This window comes from Macrobrachium nipponense, chromosome 19 (assembly GCF_015104395.2).
Source record: "Macrobrachium nipponense isolate FS-2020 chromosome 19, ASM1510439v2, whole genome shotgun sequence".
Lineage (NCBI taxonomy): Eukaryota > Metazoa > Arthropoda > Malacostraca > Decapoda > Palaemonidae > Macrobrachium > Macrobrachium nipponense.
In genome coordinates this window covers 19,724,671-19,744,297 of record NC_061088.1, presented here as the reverse complement: position 1 = coordinate 19,744,297, position 19,627 = coordinate 19,724,671, and the positions used below count along the sequence as shown (strand labels likewise).

General features: G+C 42.4%; 14 non-coding genes across 14 annotated transcripts; 13 read left to right on the top strand and 1 right to left on the bottom strand.

Annotated features, from left to right (window-relative positions):
• Positions 1–526: 526 nt before the first annotated feature.
• On the top strand, positions 527–599 carry Trnav-aac (transfer RNA valine (anticodon AAC)). Its single transcript has one exon. It is a non-coding gene; the product is annotated as a tRNA-Val (tRNA).
• A 76-nt stretch (positions 600–675) lies between these two features.
• Trnav-aac (transfer RNA valine (anticodon AAC)) lies at positions 676–748 on the top strand. The gene has a single exon. It is a non-coding gene; the product is annotated as a tRNA-Val (tRNA).
• A 223-nt stretch (positions 749–971) lies between these two features.
• Trnav-aac (transfer RNA valine (anticodon AAC)) lies at positions 972–1,044 on the top strand. The gene has a single exon. It is a non-coding gene; the product is annotated as a tRNA-Val (tRNA).
• Positions 1,045–1,273: 229 nt separating this feature from the next.
• Positions 1,274–1,349, top strand: Trnav-aac (transfer RNA valine (anticodon AAC)). The gene has a single exon. It is a non-coding gene; the product is annotated as a tRNA-Val (tRNA).
• Positions 1,350–1,421: 72 nt separating this feature from the next.
• On the top strand, positions 1,422–1,492 carry Trnal-uaa (transfer RNA leucine (anticodon UAA)). The gene has a single exon. It is a non-coding gene; the product is annotated as a tRNA-Leu (tRNA).
• Positions 1,493–1,569: 77 nt separating this feature from the next.
• Trnav-aac (transfer RNA valine (anticodon AAC)) lies at positions 1,570–1,642 on the top strand. The gene has a single exon. It is a non-coding gene; the product is annotated as a tRNA-Val (tRNA).
• A 77-nt stretch (positions 1,643–1,719) lies between these two features.
• Trnav-aac (transfer RNA valine (anticodon AAC)) lies at positions 1,720–1,792 on the top strand. Its single transcript has one exon. It is a non-coding gene; the product is annotated as a tRNA-Val (tRNA).
• Positions 1,793–1,868: 76 nt separating this feature from the next.
• Positions 1,869–1,941, top strand: Trnav-aac (transfer RNA valine (anticodon AAC)). The gene has a single exon. It is a non-coding gene; the product is annotated as a tRNA-Val (tRNA).
• A 984-nt stretch (positions 1,942–2,925) lies between these two features.
• On the top strand, positions 2,926–3,001 carry Trnav-aac (transfer RNA valine (anticodon AAC)). Its single transcript has one exon. It is a non-coding gene; the product is annotated as a tRNA-Val (tRNA).
• Positions 3,002–5,278: 2,277 nt separating this feature from the next.
• Positions 5,279–5,350, top strand: Trnav-aac (transfer RNA valine (anticodon AAC)). The gene has a single exon. It is a non-coding gene; the product is annotated as a tRNA-Val (tRNA).
• A 998-nt stretch (positions 5,351–6,348) lies between these two features.
• On the top strand, positions 6,349–6,421 carry Trnav-aac (transfer RNA valine (anticodon AAC)). Its single transcript has one exon. It is a non-coding gene; the product is annotated as a tRNA-Val (tRNA).
• Positions 6,422–6,497: 76 nt separating this feature from the next.
• Positions 6,498–6,574, top strand: Trnav-aac (transfer RNA valine (anticodon AAC)). The gene has a single exon. It is a non-coding gene; the product is annotated as a tRNA-Val (tRNA).
• Positions 6,575–8,088: 1,514 nt separating this feature from the next.
• On the top strand, positions 8,089–8,161 carry Trnav-aac (transfer RNA valine (anticodon AAC)). The gene has a single exon. It is a non-coding gene; the product is annotated as a tRNA-Val (tRNA).
• Positions 8,162–17,523: 9,362 nt separating this feature from the next.
• Positions 17,524–17,596, bottom strand: Trnav-uac (transfer RNA valine (anticodon UAC)). The gene has a single exon. It is a non-coding gene; the product is annotated as a tRNA-Val (tRNA).
• Positions 17,597–19,627: the final 2,031 nt, after the last annotated feature.

Sequence of the window (19,627 nt, the reverse complement as noted above, 5' to 3'; positions counted from 1 at the left end):
AAAACAATTTTTTACGTCCTGCACGTTACGATTCGTACATAATTTTGTGATAATTTTGATTCCGGTGTTGCTTTTATTGTTTTACAATGTAATTATATATCAAAAATGATTGCAATTTAGTGTACAATACAACGAAAAAAAAAAGAAACTCGTTAGCTCTTACCGTTTTTTGCACAGCGTGATTTTAATACAATTATGTATGAATTTTTTTTTTTCGCTACCATATATCGCATTATTTACATATGATAATGATATTATTTTTCATTTCTGATGATTGCATACTAAATTTCAGGCAATGACAAAATAAGGAGCCAAAAATGAACTCTTAATCTTCAAAACTAAGCGCGCTGTGATTTTTTGAAAAAATTATTTTTTTCCGCTTCCGCGCTCACTCTTTTTGAGTGAGCGCGGAAGCGGAATTCAGGGGAGTTTTTTTATTTTTACCGCTTCGGCGGTTTAAGGGTTAAATGTCCATGTTCCCACTGACCTGTTCAAGAGGGAAATGCTTTCCAAGCATTCAGTTCATGTGCTCATGGTGTAGTGGTTATCACATCTGTCTAACACACAGAAGGTCCCAGGTTCGAGCCCTGGTGAGCACAGGAAGTTTTTCATTTAAATGTCCATGTTCCCACTGACCTGTTCAAGAGGAAAATGCTTTCCAAGCATCTAATTCATGTGCTCATGGTGTAGTGGTTATCACATCTGTCTAACACACAGAAGGTCCCAGGTTCGAGCCCTGGTGAGCACAGGAAGTTTTTCATTTAAATGTCCATGTTCCCACTGACCTATTCAAGAGGAAAATGCTTTCAAGCATTTAATTTATGTGCTCATGGTGTATGGTTATAACATCTGTCTAACACACAGAAGGTCCCAGGTTCGAGCCCTGGTGAGCACAGGAAGTTTTCTATTTAAATGTCCATGTTCCCACTGACCTGTTCAAGAGGAAAATGCTTTCCAAGCATCCAGTTCATGTGCTCATGGTGTAGTGGTTATCACATCTGTCTAACACACAGAAGGTCCCAGGTTCGAGCCCTGGTGAGCACAGGAAGTTTTTCCATTTAAATGTCCATGTTCCCACTGACCTGTTCAAGAGGAAAATGCTTTCCAAGCATTCAATTTATGTGCTCATGGTGTAGTGGGTTATCACATCGGTCTAACACACAAAGGTCCCAGGTTCGAGCCCTGGTGAGGCACAGGAAGTGTTTCATTAAATGCCATGTTCCCACTGTTACCTGTTTCAAGAGGAAAATGCTTTCCAAGCATCCAAGTTCTTGTGCTCATGGTGTAGTGGTTATCACATCTGTCTAACACACAGAAGGTCCCATTGGTTCGAGCCCTTGGTGAGCACAGGAAGTTTTTCATTTAAATGTCCGTGTTCTGACCTGTTCAAGAGGAAAATGCTTTCCAAGTATCCAGTTCAGGTGCTCATGGTGTAGTGGTTATCACATCTGTCTAACACAGAAGGTCCCAGGTTCGAGCCCTGGTGAGCACAGGAATTTTTTTTCATTAAATGTCCATGTTCCCACTGACCTGTTCAAGAGGAAAATGCTTTCCAAGCATCCAGTTCATGTGCTCATGGTGTAGTGGTTATCACATCTGTCTAACACACAGAAGGTCCCAGGTTCGAGCCCTGGTGAGCACAGGAAGTTTTTCATTTAAATGTCCGTGTTCCCACTGACCTGTTCAAGAGGAAAATGCTTTCCAAGCAATCCAGTTCATGTGCTCATGGTGTAGTGGTTATCACATCTGTCTAACACACAGAAGGTCCCAGGTTCGAGCCCTGGTGAGCACAGGAAGTTTTTCATTTAAATGTCCATGTTCCCACTGACCTGTTCAAGAGGAAAATGCTTTCCAAGCATCCAGTTCATGTGCTCATGGTGTAGTGGTTATCACATCTGTCTAACACACAGAAGGTCCCAGGTTCGAGCCCTGGTGAGCACAGGAAGTTTTTCATTTAAATGTCCATGTTCCCACTGACCTGTTCAAGAGGAAAATGCTTTCCAAGCATCCAGTTCATGTGCTCTGGTGTAGTGGTTATCAACATCTCTAACACACAGAAGGTCCCAGGTTCGAGCCCTGGTGAGCACAGGAAGTTTTTCATTTAAAAATCCATGTTCCACTGACCTGTTCAAGAGGAAAATGCTTCCAAGCATCTAGTTCATGTGCTCATGGTGTAGTGGTTATCACATCTGTCTAACACAGAAGTCTCCAGGTTCGAGCGCTGGTGAGCACAGGAAGTTTTTCATTTAAATGTCCGTGTTCCCACTGGCCTGTTCAACAGGAAAATGCTTTCCAAGCAACCAATTTATGTGCTCATGGTGTAGTGGTTATCAATCTGGTTCTAACGCAACACAGAAGGTCCCAGTTCGAGCCCCTGGTGAGCAAAGGAGTTTTTCATTTAAATTTCCATGTTCCCACTGAAACCTGCTCCATAGGAAAATGCTTTCTCAGCAATCCAGGTTCCCATGGTTGCTCATGGTGTAGTGGTTATCCCACATCTGGGTCTAACACCCAGAAGGTCCCAAAGGTTTCGAAGCCCTTTTTGGTGAGGCACAGGAAATTTTCAAATTTAATGTCCGTGTTCCCCTGAACCTGTTCAGAGGAAAAATGCTTTCAAGCATCAGGTTCATGTGGCTCATGTGTGTAGTGGTTAGCACTCTGTCTAACACACAGAAGGTCCCAGGTTCGAGCCCTGGTGAGCACATAAGTTTTCATTTAAATGTCCATGTTCCCACTGACCTGTTCAGAGGAAAAATGCTTTCCAGCATCCAGTTTCATGTGCTCATGGTGTAGTGGTTATCACTCTGTCTAACACACAAGAAGGTCCCAGGTTCGATCCTTTGTTGGCACAGGAAGTTTTTCATTTAATGTCCTGTTCCCACTGACCTGTTCAAGAGAAAATGGCTTTCCAAGCATCTGTTTCATTGGCTCATGGTGTAGGTGGTTATCACATCTGTCTAACACACAGAAGGTCCCCAGGTTCGAGCCCTGGTGAGCACAGGAAGTTTTTCATTTAAATTTCCTGTTCCTCGACTGACCTGTTCAAGAGGAAAATTCTTTCCACTCCAGTTCATGTGCTCATGGTGTAGTGTTATCACGTCTGTCCTAACACACCTAAGGGCCAGGTCGATCCTGGTGAGCCAGAAGTTTTTCATTTAAATGTCCAGTTCCCACTGACCTGTTCAAGATGAAAATGCTTTTTTCCAATCATTCACTTTATGTGCTCATGGTGTAGTGGTTATCACATCTGTCTAACACCAGAAGGTCCCAGTTCGATTCCTGTGAGCACAGAAGTGTTCCATTAAATGTCCTGTTCCCACTGACCTGCTCAAGAGGAAAATGCTTTCCAATAATCCAGTACCATGTTGCTCATGGTGTTAGTGGTTATCACCATTCTGTCTAAAAAAAAAAAAAAACACAACAGAAGGTCCCAGGTTCGGAGCCTTGGTGAGCCACAGGAAGTTTTTCATTTTTAAATGTCGTGGTCCCACTGACCTGTTCAAGGAGGAAAAATGCTTTCCAAAGCATCCAGCTCAATGGTGCCTCATGGCGTTAGTGGTTATAACATCTGTCGAACACACAGGGAAGGGTCCCAGCCTTCGGAGCCCTGGTGAGCACAGGAAGTTTTTCATTTAAATGTCCATGTTCCCACTGACCTGTTCAAGAGGGAAAATGCTTTCCATAGGCAAGGCCAGTTCAATTGCTCCATGGTTAGTGGTTATCACATCTGGTAACACACAGAAGGTCCCAGGTTCGGAGCCCTTTGGTGAAGACAGGAAGTTTTTCATTTTAAATGTCCATGTCCCACTGACATTGTTCAAGAGGAAAATGCTTCCAAGCCTTCTAGTTCATGTTGCTCATGGTGTAAGGTGGTTAATCCACATCTGTTCTCACACAAAGAAGGTCCCAGGTTTCGGAGCCCTGGGTGAGCCACAAGGAAGTTTTTCATTTAAATTTCCATGTTCACACTGACCTGTTCAATTTGAGGAAAATGCCTTTCAAGCACCAGTGCATGTGATCCCATGGTGTAGTGGTTATTCCACATCTGTCTAAACCATCAACCTAAGGTCCCAAGTTCGAAAATCCCTGGTGAGCACCAGGAAGTTTTCCAATTTAAAAAGTCAATGTTCCCACGACCTTGTTCAAGAGGAAAATTGCTTTCCAGCATTCAATTTATGGTGCTCATGGTGGTTAGGGTTATCAACATCTGTCTAACACACAGAAGGTCCCAGGTTCGATCACTGGTGAGCCCACAGGAAGTGGGTTTAGTTAAATGTCCAGTTCCCATGGAAACATGTTTTTCTAGCGGAAACTTTGCTTTCCAAGCATTCCAGTTCTTGTTGCCCTTCATGGTGTCGTGGTTATCCACATCGTTCGAAACCAAACAGAAGGTCCCCGGTTCGAAAAAGCCCTGGTGAGACAGGAAGTTTTTCCAATTAAATGGTCCGTGTTCCCACTTTGACCTGTCAAAGAGAAAATTTGCTTTCAAGGTATCCAGTAGGGGCTACATGGTGTAGTGGTTAATCACATCTGTACTAACCAACACAGAAAGGTCCCCAGGTTCGAGCCCTGGTGAGCACAGGAATTTTTTCAATTAAATGTTCCATGTTCCCACCTGACCTGGTTCAAGAGGAAAATGGCTTTCCCAGCATGCAGTTCATGTGCTCATGGTGTAGTGGAGTTATCAACCATCGTTGTTTAAAAACACACAGAAGGTCCCAGGTTCGAGCCCTGGTGAAGCACAGGAAGTTTTTCATTTAAAATGTCCGGTTGTTCCCACTGACCTGCTCAAGAGGAAAATGCTTTCCAAGCATCAGTTCCATGTTGTAATAGTGTGGGGTTATCCATCTGTCTAACACACAGAAGGGCAGGTTCGGCCCTGGTGAGCCACAGGGGGGGAAGGGGGGGGTTTTTCCATTTAAAATGTCCAGTTCCCACTGTCCGTTCAAGAGGTGGGGGGATGTTTCCAAGCATTCTAGTATGTGCTCTGGTGTAGTGGAATCACACGTCTAACACACAGAAGGGTCCCAGGCTAAGCTGGGAGCACAGGAAGTCCCATTTAAATGGTTCAGTTCCCATGACCTGTCAAGGGGATGCTTTCCAAGCATCAGTTCAATGTTTTTGCTCATGGTGTAGTGTTACCTCACCTTGTCTAACACCAGAAGGTCCAGGTTTTCGAGCCCTGGATGAGCAACAGAATTGTTTTTCAAAAAATTTAAAAATCCAGTTCACTTGAACCTGTTCAAGAGGAAAATGCTTTCCAAGCATCCTAGTTCATGTGCTCATGTGTAGTGGTTATCACATCTGTCTAACACACAGAAGGTCCCAGGTTCGAGCCCTGGTGAGAACAGGAAAGTTTTTCATTTAAAGGTCCAAGTTTTTGTTCACTGAAACCTGTCCAACAAGGAAAATGCTTCCCAAGCAAATCCCAGTTTATGTGCCTGGTGGGGTAGTGGTTAATCACATCGTCTAACACCAAGGAAGGTCCCAGGTTCGAGCCCTTTGGTGAGCCAACAGAAAGTTTTTCATTTAAAATGTTCCATGTTCCCACTGACCTGCTCAAGAGGAAAATGGTTTCCCAAGCATCCAGTTCATGTGCTATTGGTGTAGTGGTTATTCACATCTGTCTAACACACAGAAGGTCCCAGGTTCGAGCCCTTGGTGAGCACAGGAAGTTTTTTCATTTAAATGTCCGTGTTCCCATGAACCTGGTTCCCAAGAGGAAAAATGCTTTCCAAGCACCAGTCATGTGCTCAATGTGTAGGTGGTTAAAATCACATTGTCTCAAAACACAGAAAGGTTCAGGTTCGAGCCCTTGAGCACAGGAAGTTCATTTAAATGTCCATGTTCACGGACCTGTTCAGAGGGAAAAATGGCTTTCCAAGCCTCAGTTCATGTGCTCATGGTGTAGGGGTTATCATCTGTCTAACACCACAGAAGGTCCCAGGTTCGAGCCCTGGTGAGCACCAGGAAGTTTTTTCATTTAAATGTCCATGTTCCCACCTGACTGTTAAAGAGGAAAAGCTTTCCAAGCATCCTAGGTTCAAAATGCGTTTCCATGCTGTAGGGGTATCCACATTTCTAAACACACAGAAGGGTCCCAGGTTCGAGCCCTGGCGCCACAGGAAGTTTTTCATTTAAATTTCCATGGTTCCCAATGACCGGTTCAGAAGGAAAAATGGCTTTCCCAGCATCAGTTCATGTGCTCCTGGTAGTGGTTATCAATCTGTCTAACACACCTAAGGTCCCAGGTTCGATCCCTGGTGAGCACAGGAAGTTTTTCATTTAAATGTCCATGTTCCCACTGACCTGTTCAAGAGGAAAATGCTTTCCAAGCATCCAGTTCATGTGCTCATGGTGTAGTGGTTATCACATCTGTCTAACACACAGAAGGTCCCAGGTTCGAGCCCTGGTGAGCACAGGAAGTTTTTCATTTAAATGTCCATGTTCCCACTGACCTGTTCAAGAGGAAAATGCTTTCCAAGCATCCAGTTCATGTGCTCATGGTGTAGTGATTATCACAATCATCTGTCTAACACACAGAAGGTCCCAGGTTCGAGCCCTGGTGAGCACAGGAAGTTTTTCATTTAAATGTCCATGTTCCCACTGACCTGTTCAAGAGGAAAATGCTTTCCAAGCATCCAATTCATGTGCTCATGGTGTAGTGGTTATCACATCTTACTATAATGGGCGTAATGTCTTTCTCTCTGTCTGTCTGTCATTCAATCACGGCCAAACGGCTGGTCAGATGGGCATGAAACTTGGCAGGATTATGGTGGGGACCCCTAAGATGGTTTGTAATGGGGTTTCATCCAACCTAACCCCCTCCTTTGTAGGGGGTGGGGGTGAGAAGGGATTCCCTGAAATGGAGCTGTTTCTGGCCGTGAAACGAGGCTGGTTATTCCCGTAGACTTATTTATTTTACGATTTTTCATTTATAATTTTTGTACAACTTCCCCGGAGAAAGTCGCGAATATTTCAGCTCGGACACAATAGAAGATGAAAATTATCATCAATATCCGCAAGTTTTTTTGAATAACTTAAATACATTGGGACTGTCAGTGCACAAAATAACGTTGAAGAAGTACTGCCCGGTAATGTTGCTTCGGAATTTCGATCCTGCCAATGGACATAATAAAAATGAAACTGACAAGTTCCTACTTTCTACTCTTTTTTGGAAGACATAGGATCATAAGAGCATTTATCAGTAGCCATAACGCACTCACATACAAGTTGCGTCTTTGCAGTAACATAATGAAAAGAAAGATACATTATTATTCATATCAACGTGCAAAGTAATTGACAAAGAAACGAACCAATCAAGATCCCTGTTCCGTTAAATGAAAGTCACCGACAAGAGAGAGAGAGAGAGAGAGAGAGAGAGAGCTATTTAACGACATTATTGCACAACAATTTTATAATTTTATCTTGCTATCGAATAATGAGAGAGAAAGAGAGAGGAGATAATTTGTGATTTGAGAGCTAAGTAATCCGATAATCCCATCACCGTCTTTGTTACTTGACTTACATTGAGAGAGAGAGAGAGAGAGAGAGAGAGAGAGAGAGAGAGAGAGAGAGAGAGAGAGAATCATTAAAAGAGGGTAAACAATAATGAATACGAACTTCTTTATGTTCACTGATCGTCCCTTCACTTACTTTAAGAGAGAGAGAGAGAGAGAGAGAGAGAGAGAGAGGAGAGAGAAGGAGAGAGATAGAGGAGAGGAGAGAGATGAGAGAAAATATCATTAAAAGAGGGGTAACAACAATGAATAAGAATTTCTCTGTGTTCAGTGATCGTACCTTGAATTACATTATGAGAGAGAGAGAGAGAGAGAGAGAGAGAGAGAGAGAGAGAGACTATTCATGTAATCGCCTTTATTTTAATATTGCTGAACAAATAGTACATATAAATTTTTCACTTCTGCACCCATATTTCATCACCCATCGTAGATGGGTAAGTTTGCTAGTCTGTCTAACACAAAGAAGGTCCCAGGTTCGATCCCTGGTGAGCACAGGAATTTTTCATTTAAATGTCCATGTTCCCACTGACCTGTTCAAGAGGAAAATGCTTCCCAACAACTAGTTCATGTGCTCATGGTGTAGTGGTTATCACATCTGTCTAACACACAGAAGGTCCCAGGTTCGAGCCCTGGTGAGCACAGGAAAGTTTCCCTTAAATGTCTGTGTTCACTCTAATGCCAGTTGCCATATCCCCCCCTATCTTTCTCTTGCAATTGATATATCATCATATCAGTTATATTTTTACTAATCTTTTGGTGCAATTAGCCATTATATGTGGCTGAAATAAAAACATATTCAATTGCTTAATAATGAACTAATGCCCCTCAGAATTTGTGATGATTTTGGAGGGTGCCCAAATAATACACATTCACTTGTTATTCATTTACTAATTTTATTCTTAAGTAAATTACTTACATTATTACTGGTTGTATGAAATTATTCATGACACGTAACTTTGTATGTAAAGAATTTAATAGTTGATTAATTCATTTAACAATGATATTGTAAATGAATAACAAGTAAATGTGTATTATTTGGTCACCCTCCAAAATTATCACAAAGTCTGGCGGGCCACTAGTTCATTATCAAACAATTGAATGGGTTGTTTCAGCAACATGTAACGACTAATTGCAACCAAAAAGTACTCCAAATATAACTGCACGGGCGGATTTAAGGTGTGCAGGACCCTAGGGCTGGTGACTTTGGGGGGGGGGGGGGGGGCAGTTTCTCATTTATGGTTAGGTATCCGGGATTTATTTTTTAATTTTGAGCACCTTTAGATTATTATTACAATTATTCTTGAGAGAGGGAGAGAGAGAGAGCTATCACAAGTTTTGCCAAGGATACATATGTAAAAAGGAGGAATGTACAGAGTCATCATTTTTAACCTCTCTGGAGACTGAGAGTTCGGGCGACAGCTTAAGAATGCTGATGACTCTTTTTTGGGTGGCGTGATGTACCTAAGCAGGTCAATGATCGTCCTGTAGTTATGTGCGTTCGAGAGAAGGTGACTTTGAAACCAGTTGAAAGTAGTTTCAGGGCGTTGACGAAGAGTGTGAATTCATGTGTACGTGTACGAGCTGTGTCCATTCTTAATGGCATGTATTAGCCAGGAACAAGGGAGATGGCTGCTTTGGGGAGAAAAGGCAGAATGCCGGGATAGCTCTGCGAAAGTTACATTTGTTTCAGTGTGTGATATTCCAAGCTGAGATGGGTAAGAGTTATTGTGATTTAGCCAAAGAGGTGGCTTACTCTGTTTTTGACATTTTTGTAAAGATGTTCTATTTCATTTAATCTTTGGACTTTGTCTATACAATTGTGTGTGCTCACTAGTGTGTTCTCCTGTCTTTTAAACAGGCGGATCTAGTGGAGGGGACTAAGTGTCCTAGTGGAGGGGACTAAGTGTCCTAGTGAGGGGACTATGTTTTGGAGAAGAGATAATTGGTGTGACTAATTACTGATTAAGACTATTAAAATACCGGGGGGTTGTCCGTGAGACTTGAACTGTGAGTTATCATTCTATTAATTATCCTGTGAGAACCTGTATTCAATTAGTACTTTACTTTGAATAAACATATATTTTTGTAGTTCTGACTCTGATTTGATGACCTGATGAGGTGGAGAGAGAGAGGCTGCGAGAGAGAGAGAGAGAGAGAGAGAGATAGAGAGAGGGAAAAGGAGCTGTTGGGTATCAGGGAGAGATAGAGAGAGAGAGGGGAGGGACAAAGTGCTACCAGTTCAACTTCCACTCTGGCCTAATGTTACCTATGTGAACAACGGGGCAGTGCTCCCGTTGTTAAGAGTGGTGGCAAGCGGCGATCGAACGAAAAAGCCTTTTGTGAGATGGGTCAGCTATAAAATGCTGTTTTCAGAGTGTCTGATTGTGGGAATGTGTTATATTTCAGTTAGTAACTTATGGCGGTTAAGGTGTGTCCATCTGTGGGTATGGTACTGAGCCAGAGAAATTGTACAGGAGTCATCAAATTTGCCCATGGTGATGCCTCGGGCTCGGTTGGGCAGTCAGTCAGTTAGAACTGAGATCTTTAGAGTGCGTGCTGCTAAGTGTTTTCTCTCCCATAATGTGGAGTCTTTCAAATGGTGTGTGTATTAGCGTGTTTGTAATTGCGCAGATCCCGGGGTTTTCTTTCATTGTGAAGGGGTAAGTGTTACAATGTGCTTTTTTTTTTAGGTTTGGGGGGGGGGGTGTTTTTTAAATCATTTTGTGAGTTGTAGGATTGGTTTAGGATACCAAATTTTTTTCCCCATAGGAGTAGAATGTGATGTGTTTCTTTATTGGCACATATTAGAAGAGATGCGTTCGTCTTTGTTTTAATACATAGGTGTGTGTATGAATGGTTTTCATACATGCAAAACTGTTGCTTGAATTGCATTTTTTGCCTGGAGATAGAGCGCCCACTTGTTCTTACGCGGTCAGCGCAATTTTTGCTGAACTGACCCAGAGGGGTATTGCAAGGGGAGGGCGAGTAGTGGTTGCCTCGGGGGGGCATTGCTTGACCGGGAGGATGAAGATCTTTTTTTTTAGTGGGGGGTGAACTTTTTTTTTTTTTTCTGTGTCGGGGCAACGGGGACGAGTTTAGCCTTGGATAAGGAATTTTCAATGCCAGGACATCAGCTGATATACACTGGGGAGATGATGTGACATGTCTGTAGGGTTTTTTTTCAGAAAGATTTTTTTTCTTTCTCTTGAGTGAAGAGAAAAGGAAATGAAATGCATATGGATGGGTGTAAGTTTTCCTTATGCTTTGGAGAAAGCTTTTATGCAATGTTAGAGAGAATTATTATTAATGGGGACACTGATTATTTTTTTTTAATGGAGATTTGATTGGTGTTGGGGAGATTATTTTAAAATGGTGACGAGTGCTGAATGATGATGATACCCGGGAGTGGTAATGGGGTTATATATGCCTAGTGGTGAGTGGTGTTGATTTTTTGGTGTATACTGGGGAAATGGTGTTGATCTTGGTGTGGCAATATTGGTGCATACTGGGAAATGGCAATATTAATGCCCTTACTGGAGATATTTAAGGAGACTAACTATGGAGAATTATTATTATTACTTGAGATATTTTACAGGAGAGGTACTTAAGTAGAATTATCATTACTTGAGACTTATTTCACAGGAGATTTGAGATATTTCATGGGAGATTGTTTTATTATTATTACAGATAATTATATTATGGAGAATTATTACAATGAATTATGGGAGAAGTTTTGTGGTTAATTATTTATTGAGTTTCTACGACTTTGGAGAATGTGTCAGTGGTTCATGGGTGATGAATCTGGCTGAATTTTTGGTGAATTGCGCTGAATTTTGCTGAACTTTTGGTGAATTTTGTGCAGAATTTTTGGCGAATGGGCAAGCATTAACATTGGTGATGTTTTTATACTAATACTGGTGATTCTTTTTTTATATACTAACATGGGTGTTGTAATGCTATCAAGGGTGGTGGTGTTTTTTTTGTGGATATGGGAGGAACTATCGACACATTTCTTTTGTTTTTCTTTTTTTATGAGTTCAGCAAAAATTGCTTGACATCTACGTGAGTCACGGGGATAGTTAACAGTGCCGTTGATTTTTATCTTTTCCTTTTTTCGAAGTTAGCCATCGCTGACGTAAGTTTTTTTTTTTATCATGGGCGAATTTGAATTTATTTTTCTCTCCGAGCAGTTTGTGTGAATTTTTTTTTAATGTCTCGGTTCGTGCCTTGGAGTCATTGTTCGGGAAAGTGTTTATAATTTCAGCTGTTTGATGCTGCAGAGAGATTTATGGGAGAATTTTTGCGTTTTTTTGAAAGCATACGAAATGGCACTACATTTTTTTTCTGGATATTTGTGTTCCAGAAGTTGTGGGTTTCTTGCACAATACCTTTGTTGCATTTGTGACAACCTTGCTAGAGATAGGAAACTTGGCTAAGTTTCTAGTGGCCAATGTCGTAGTGCATATGGAGAAGTCTTTGCTTAGACACTTTGAATTTGGAGTTCTGTTGTAATAAGTTGTGGCACATTGGTGATTTTTTCTAGAATTTCCTGAGCAATTTTATTCGCCAAGTTTTTGCCCTTTCTTAGCAGTTATGCTAAACAGAGAGTTTATAGTTTTTGACTATAACATTGAGTAATTTTCCTGGAGAATTGGAGATATAATAATTTGGAGACTTATTTTTGGCCAGTTGATATTTTTTATTTTTTGGAGATATTCCACAGTTTAGTCCTATGTGGTGAGAGCTATGTTTAGTTCAATTATTTTGCAGCCATTTTTGTTGCAAATAGAAACACCTTTTTGAGGAGACATGGGGCAATATTTTTTGAGTGTGTCAGCTAGATGCTTTGAGTGTATTTTTTGGAGGTGGAGTTACATTTTTTGATTATCCTGCTTGGAGATTTAATGTTTTTTGGAGACTTGTTTTATTCCACATGGAGTTACTGGTGAAATAGAGGTGAATATTTTTTATTGCTGGAGTGGTGGTTTTATTAACACGTGTTTATTGGTGAAATAAGAGGGAATGAGTGAGTACTTTGAAAAGCACTGACTGGCTGAGTCTGCAACTAATTTGCCAGTAATATTGTCATTAGTTATAATAAAAAGGCCAAAAAATCCCATTAGCTTCCAGGGCAAATTTCCATATTGGAAATTAGATATTGGATAATTAATGACAATACAGTGGCTTCTGATGACGTTTGAAACAGTGCCAGAAATCCCATAATTACAAGAGACGGTGACAATAGTCTCATAGTGCAAACCAAGATCTAGATCTTGTGTCAGGGTGCGTTTACACCAAATGCGTCGCGTTGCGTCGCGTCACATCGCGTCGAGTCACTCTGATTTATGACTCAACGTAAATCGCCAACCCAGTTTAACACTGCTTTCTATGGGCCTTTAAAAGAAACCGTTCACACCGAATGCCTCGAGTGACGTCACGTCGCGTCGAGTCAAGTCACAATTAGAGCTGGACTTCTTTTTAACGTCAGCCATAGTGAGTCTAGTGTCATTTGGTCTTGAATAGAAATGGAGTTGTTAGGATTTTCTACTTTATATCTAAACTGCATTTCAATTTACGAACCAAGTTATGTTCTAATAAAATTGTACTCCTTTATATCTTATTTTCACTTTTATAGGACAAAATTTAATATAATTAAATTGTGATTTATCTTTTCTTTGGATTCATATGATATAAATTTAAAATTAAAACTTACATATAATTTTTGCGAAAATCATAATGGATTCAGTTTTAAATTTATTATATAAGGTTAAATAAATTATAATAGATATAGTATATGATACTATATATATATTATATATTGATAATACTATATCTATATATATTATATAATATATATATATATATATATATATCTATATAGAGTAGATATATATAATATTATATATATATGTATTATTTTTCTTGATGTCTCTGCTAATTAATTTAGAATTGTATCTTTTAGTTATCTTGTAAAATTCAATAAAAAATAATAAAACAGTTTAGTAAAATGGCCATTTTTTCCTCAGCTCCAGTTGCCCACCTGTAGTTAGTATTGTTTTTCTTATAGACAAAAAGGTAAATTAAGGAAAATCCCTAAATTTACTGTAATAGATAAGATGAAAAAAAAATCCTGCATGAGGAGAGAGAGAGAGAGAGAGAGAGAGAGAGAATCAGACAAAAAAGAAACGAACTCCAAAAAATCCTTAATGCTCTCACAAACACACACACACACACGCAAACGCACTAAGCTGAAACGTTGTTTCTGAAGGAGAACGATCACAAAAAGAGGGAGGAACGGCAGCTGGAAGACAAGATCCTTAAGATGACAGAAGAAAATCAGCAGCTGAAGGACAACGCAAAGGAAATTGGGCAAAGAAACGATGCCCTATATGTGAGAGGATAAGGGAACTGACAATGCAGTCGACAGAGGCAAACTGCCAGGTTGAGAGGTTCGAGAAACTCCTACGACAGAAGGAGAAAGACCTGAAACTAAAGACCGAAGAAGCGGCACGGATGGCGAGGCTCATCCAGGAACAAAAAGACGCGACTGAAAAGGAAAGACCTCGAGGTCAGGTTCCAGCACCTGTAGAAGGAAGTGGAAGACCTCACGAAGGATAAGTGTGGACTCCAGTGTGAAGTTCAGGCTGCAAAACTCACGAGGAACGAACATACATACCCTCTAGTTGAACAAAATCGTCACCTGGAGTCGTTGGAGAGGAAGACTGGTGTCCAGGGTGAACGGAACGACCAGCTGGAAGATGAGGTTCGGCAGCTGTGATGAGTGAAGGAGAAATTGGCCTGCCACGTGTCCCGGACCAGGCGGGCGAGGCCCGCCACATGTCCCGTGCCCGTGCTGGGCGGGCGAGGCCCGCCACATCCCCGTGCCCGTGCTGGGCGGGCGAGGCCCGCCACATGTCCAGGGCAGGGTGGGCAAGCCCCACCACGTTTCCCGGGCCAGGCGGGCAAGGTCTGCCACGTGACCCGGGGCGGGCGGGCAAGGTCTGCCAAGTGTCCCGGGGCGGGCGGGCAGGTGAGGCCCACCACTTGTCCTGGGGCAGGTGGGTGAGGTCCGCCATGGGTCACGGGATGGGCGGGTGAGGCCCGCCACGTGTCCCAGGCTATGCGGGCAAGGCCCACCACCTGTCTGGGGACGGGCGCATGATGCCTGCCCTGTGTCCTGGGACGGGCGGATGAGGCCTGCTACGTGTCCCGGGCGAGGCCCGCCACCTGTCTGGGGATGGGCGGGCAAGGTACGCCAACCGTCTGGGGATGGGCAGGCAAGGCCTGCCACGTGTCCCAGGACAGGTGGGCAAGGCCCGCCATGCGTCCAGGGCCGGGCGGGCAAGTCCAGCCACCTGTCTGGGGAAGGGTGGGCGAGGCCTGTCATGTTTCCTGGGGCGCGTGAGCGAGGCCTGCCACATGTCCCGGGGTGGGCAAGCGAGGCCCACTACCTGTCCCAGGTTGGTCGGGCGAGGCCCGCCACCTGTCCCGGGACGGGTGGGCAAGGCTCACCACGGGTCCCAGGACGGGCGGGCAAGGCCCTCCACAATTCCCTGGAATGGGCTGGCAAGGCCCGCCAAGGGTCTTGAGACCTCCGGGTGACGCCCTCTACAGGTCCCGGGACAGGCGGGTGACGCCCTCTACAGGTCCCGGGACAGGCGGGTGACGCCCTCTACAGGTCCTGGGACAGGCGGTTGAGGCCCGCCCGGGACAGTAGGTGAGGCCTGCCACATGTCCCGGGACAGGTGGGCGTGCACTGCCACGTGTCCCGAGGAAGGGCGGGCGAGGCCCGCCACGGGTCCTGGGAAGCGGGGGGAGAAGGCTGCCACGGGTCCTGGGATGGGCAAGCGGGGCCTGCAACGTGTCCTGCGGGACGGATGGGTGGGCAAGGCCCAACATGTGTCCTAGGATAGGCGGGTGAGGCCCACCAGGGGTCCTGGGACGGTGGGTGAGGCCCGCCAGGGGTCCTGGGACGGTGGGTGAGGCCCGCCAGGGGTCCTGGGACGGTGGGTGAGGCCCGCCAGGGGTCCTGGGACGGTGGGTGAGGCCCGCCATGTATCCCGGGATGGGCAGGGCTGGGCGTGCTAGGGGGTCCCAGGACCGGCGGGTGAGGCCTGCCAGGGGGTCCCACGACAAGCATGTGAGGCTTGTCAGGTGGTCCCGGGACCATTGGGTACGGCCCGCCACGGGTCCCATGACGGGTGGGCGAGGTACGACATGGGTCCTGGGCCGGGCGGGCGAGGCCTGCCATGAGTCTTGAAACGGGTGGGCATGGACTGCCACGTGTCCCTGGATGGGTGATGAGGATGTATTTTTCAAAATATGGAAAGGCTAAAAAATAGGGAGCTTTCGACTGTTTTGCAAACGATCAAAAGTTCCCTTCTTTTAACCTTTTTGTATTCTGGAAAAATTCACTCTCATATACTTGAATGTGGCTTTTAACTCATTATTCCGGTCACGGCATAGTGATTGATGCACCACAGATAAAAAAGGATCAGAGTCGATGCTTGAAACTCAAAGTATTAGGGTATTCATGAGGACCATGCATCTGCCTAACTGATCTAAAAAAAGGTTCCAAGCAGTCTTGATTCATCCTCTAGATCATTATGTAATCTAGGCAATATAAAGAGTTTAACATGTCAAATAGTCCAATGAAATATTTACTAGAAAAAATAATACCTTTCTGAAAGCTTAAAAAACGACTTGCATAACCTTTCCCTCATATTTCTCATCTTGTGTACTATCCTACCTCAAATTTCTTTCTAGTAGATCATAACCACACCATAGGCATTTCTTGAGTTTACATCTCCATCCCTTTCACTGGAATTCATCAAATCAGTCATTTGCTACATCTATGAAATCAGCTGTCACCATCCACTCTTGGGATTAGATTCAACCTTTTTCTTCTGGAAGCTTTACAGTAGTGCACATGTTTTGGACATTAACTGGGCTGCATACTTTACATGTTGCCTTTGAGTTCCTGGCACAGTGATTTTGAATCAGTTTTGGTGTTAAATTGTATTCATTTGCTGTTTTGTTTGTAAAGAAGCCGATGAAATAAAATCTCCCTTTTCTGTGTGAAATATATGTTCCATAAAATTGTTCCATATTAGCTTAATCGTGTGAGGCGCTTCAGCAAATGCAAATACACTCTTATCTGCGCATGGAGTTTTAAAAGGAACTTCGAAATTCACTTTCTTTAGGAAATCTCAGGAAACTTATACCTTGTCCTTTGGTGTTATTCTCTTAGTTATTGCATCCGTAAACTGAGCAATGATAACCAAGAACCTTTTTGCTTCCAAGTGCAATTTCAAACTAAGCCGACTGACAATACTCTGTTTTTTCCATCTGTCCACCCGCCAGTGGTGTTTGCGTATGGTAACACTGCATCCAGGGCTTTAGATAGTTACGCTATGTATAAGTTTCAGGTAAATAAAAGGATATCTGGGTGTACATTTGCAACTTTAAAGTGTTTTAATAATTTACAGTATGCGAATTACACCATTAATATTCGAAATAGGATAGTGTTATTATTGTTGAATGTAAGCTGAATGTAACTATCTAAAGCCCGGGGCGCAGTGTTACCATACGCAAACACCATAGGCGGGTGGACAGATGGAAAAAAACAGAGTATAGGTTCATGTAGCAAAGACAGATGTAATACCTTACCGAGGTAAGACGGGCATCAGTGAAGTCATATCTTGCCACCGCTCACGAGTTCTGATGGGAACGTGGAGATGAAATCCCGTAGACTTTTATAAACATTGACGTTCTATTGTTATATAATATAATTAATTTTTTTTTATTTGTAGCGGCCGATGGAATGGGCAACTTGATATCCGTACCTGCATCACGTTGTAAGAAATAATCTTTATTCTTCCAAGATCAGAGCAGCCAACATAAACTAAACAAGTTTATGGCCTTATGCCAGCACCGAATTGTGTTCCTTAGACCATCCTGTGGACTACCGTCCAAGTCCTTATCTGAATCTCAAAAGGATAACTGCTCTCGCCAGGGCTCGAACCTGGGACCTTCTGCGTGTAAAGCAGACGTGATAACCACTACACTACGAGAGCTACTTGACATGATTGCGCGCGCGCACACACACACACACACACCACACACACACACACACACACACACACACACACACATATATATACTATATATATATATATAGATATATATATATATATATATATATATATAATAATATAATATACTTAGGCTGTCTGTGACAACATATGTTGGAGTAAGTATTAACGAGGCTGCCTCTTTCAAACACTTAAGAACAATATTATGCACAACAGATTCCTTGGAGTTTTTTAGTGAAAGTGGGCTGGCAGAATAAGATTTGGAAATCGAATAGACTATATTCGCATACGAGAGTGATGTTGTAAGTGAGTCCAGTACGATTTGGATCGCCATACAGGCATGAATCATGGTATGATAAAGAACCTATATCTAAAACTGACACTTTCAGAACGCAACTTCAACAATATTAGGAATCGGTGTTAGAAATGGGTTATGATGAAGGGGACATAGGAGATAGTTTGGACGTGTCCTACGCTCTTGGATTAGACCTATATGAAGATAAACTAGAGATAAGCTTAGATTTGAGGAAAGACTTGAGTAGAGGAATAGAAACACGCACACACACACAGGGAGAGAGAACAGATGTAGTAGTATCCGAAAAATGTAATCATTTGTTGTTCAAACAACATTAAAAGAGAACCTGCTTAATCTTATCATTATGCGTCAGTTGGACGGTAGAGACCTCTCGTGGTTGATTTTAATACATTTCAACAGATGCGGGGGGCCGGTTATCTTACCCCCTCATTTCATTATTCACAATATTCTGAGAAAATAGAAGTTGTGCATCTGAAAACAGCGGAATCTACTTTGGATTTTCCCTTGTCTACAGAATTTGACAAAATTTTAAACCTAAGAGGAAAACCGGGACGTTAACGTAATTCAAGACCCAAATTTTGTTGAAACTACGTTTTCGTCTGGTATTTTGTCCTTGAAGATTCAGTTCTTGAGCTCACAGTAGTAGTGAAAGAATTATGCAACAGCTGGCGACGAAGCTGCTTACGCATACAAGTCTCCCCTTGTAACGAACGTTAAAGAAAACGAACCTAAAATTATTCAATATCTTGGAATATCAATAAATTTTTACTGCAGCCATCTTATCGATTAATCTTATTCATGTAAAATGCAAATTTATTCCTTAGTTCTATTTATGTAATACCTTTTCTTTATGAATTTTGTCCTGTTTCTATAGACTACCTACATTCCTAATGACAATACTGATCAATTTTTTTTTTCTCTTCATGACGTATTCAAGCAATCACCGAGAACATTTTAAAGTAAACTTCAGTTTTTGGCAATGATAGTCAAGAGAATAAAAATAAATTCCCCAAACAGTAAAACACAAAATACTGACTTACTGGCAACTACAAGACGTTCGCGCCAACTATGCCAAGACCGGCCACACTTAACTTTCTCCACGAAACATAAATATTCTTTTTATTGTTAATAATTTTTCTTAAAGATCATGGTCCCCTTTTTATGTAAATAAAAAATGATGAGAATATTATTATGCTTAATGCTGTATGCCTTGAATAAACCTATATATTACAGCAGTACTGAGGTTCAGTTTCCCCATACTGAACGCAATCTGTTTCTATTAGATTTCGGGAGGGAAAAAAATATCGTGGAACGCTGCGCTTAATCATTATTATCCATGATGTGAGCGCATTACTACCGTATTATCGAGAATACAGTACGTTTTCTCATCAAATTTCCACAGACATATGTGGATTAAGAAAAATAAGAGTAAAAATGAATAATGATGTGAAACCGATTACATGTGAAGAAGAGTAATGGAAGTGGATAAAAGGTACTAAACCAATAAATCAAACCAGGATGGTATTTGGTTCCTCATTCCTATTAAGCGCTCACTCCACAAACAGTTGCGGACATAGTACACACCAATAGCGTGAGGTGCAGAGATTTTTTTTCTTTCTTTCTTTTAAACTTGATGCAGTTTTACTTTACACCCTTTCTCTTTCATGCTGTTTATTACGTTTTTATTGAAAATCGCA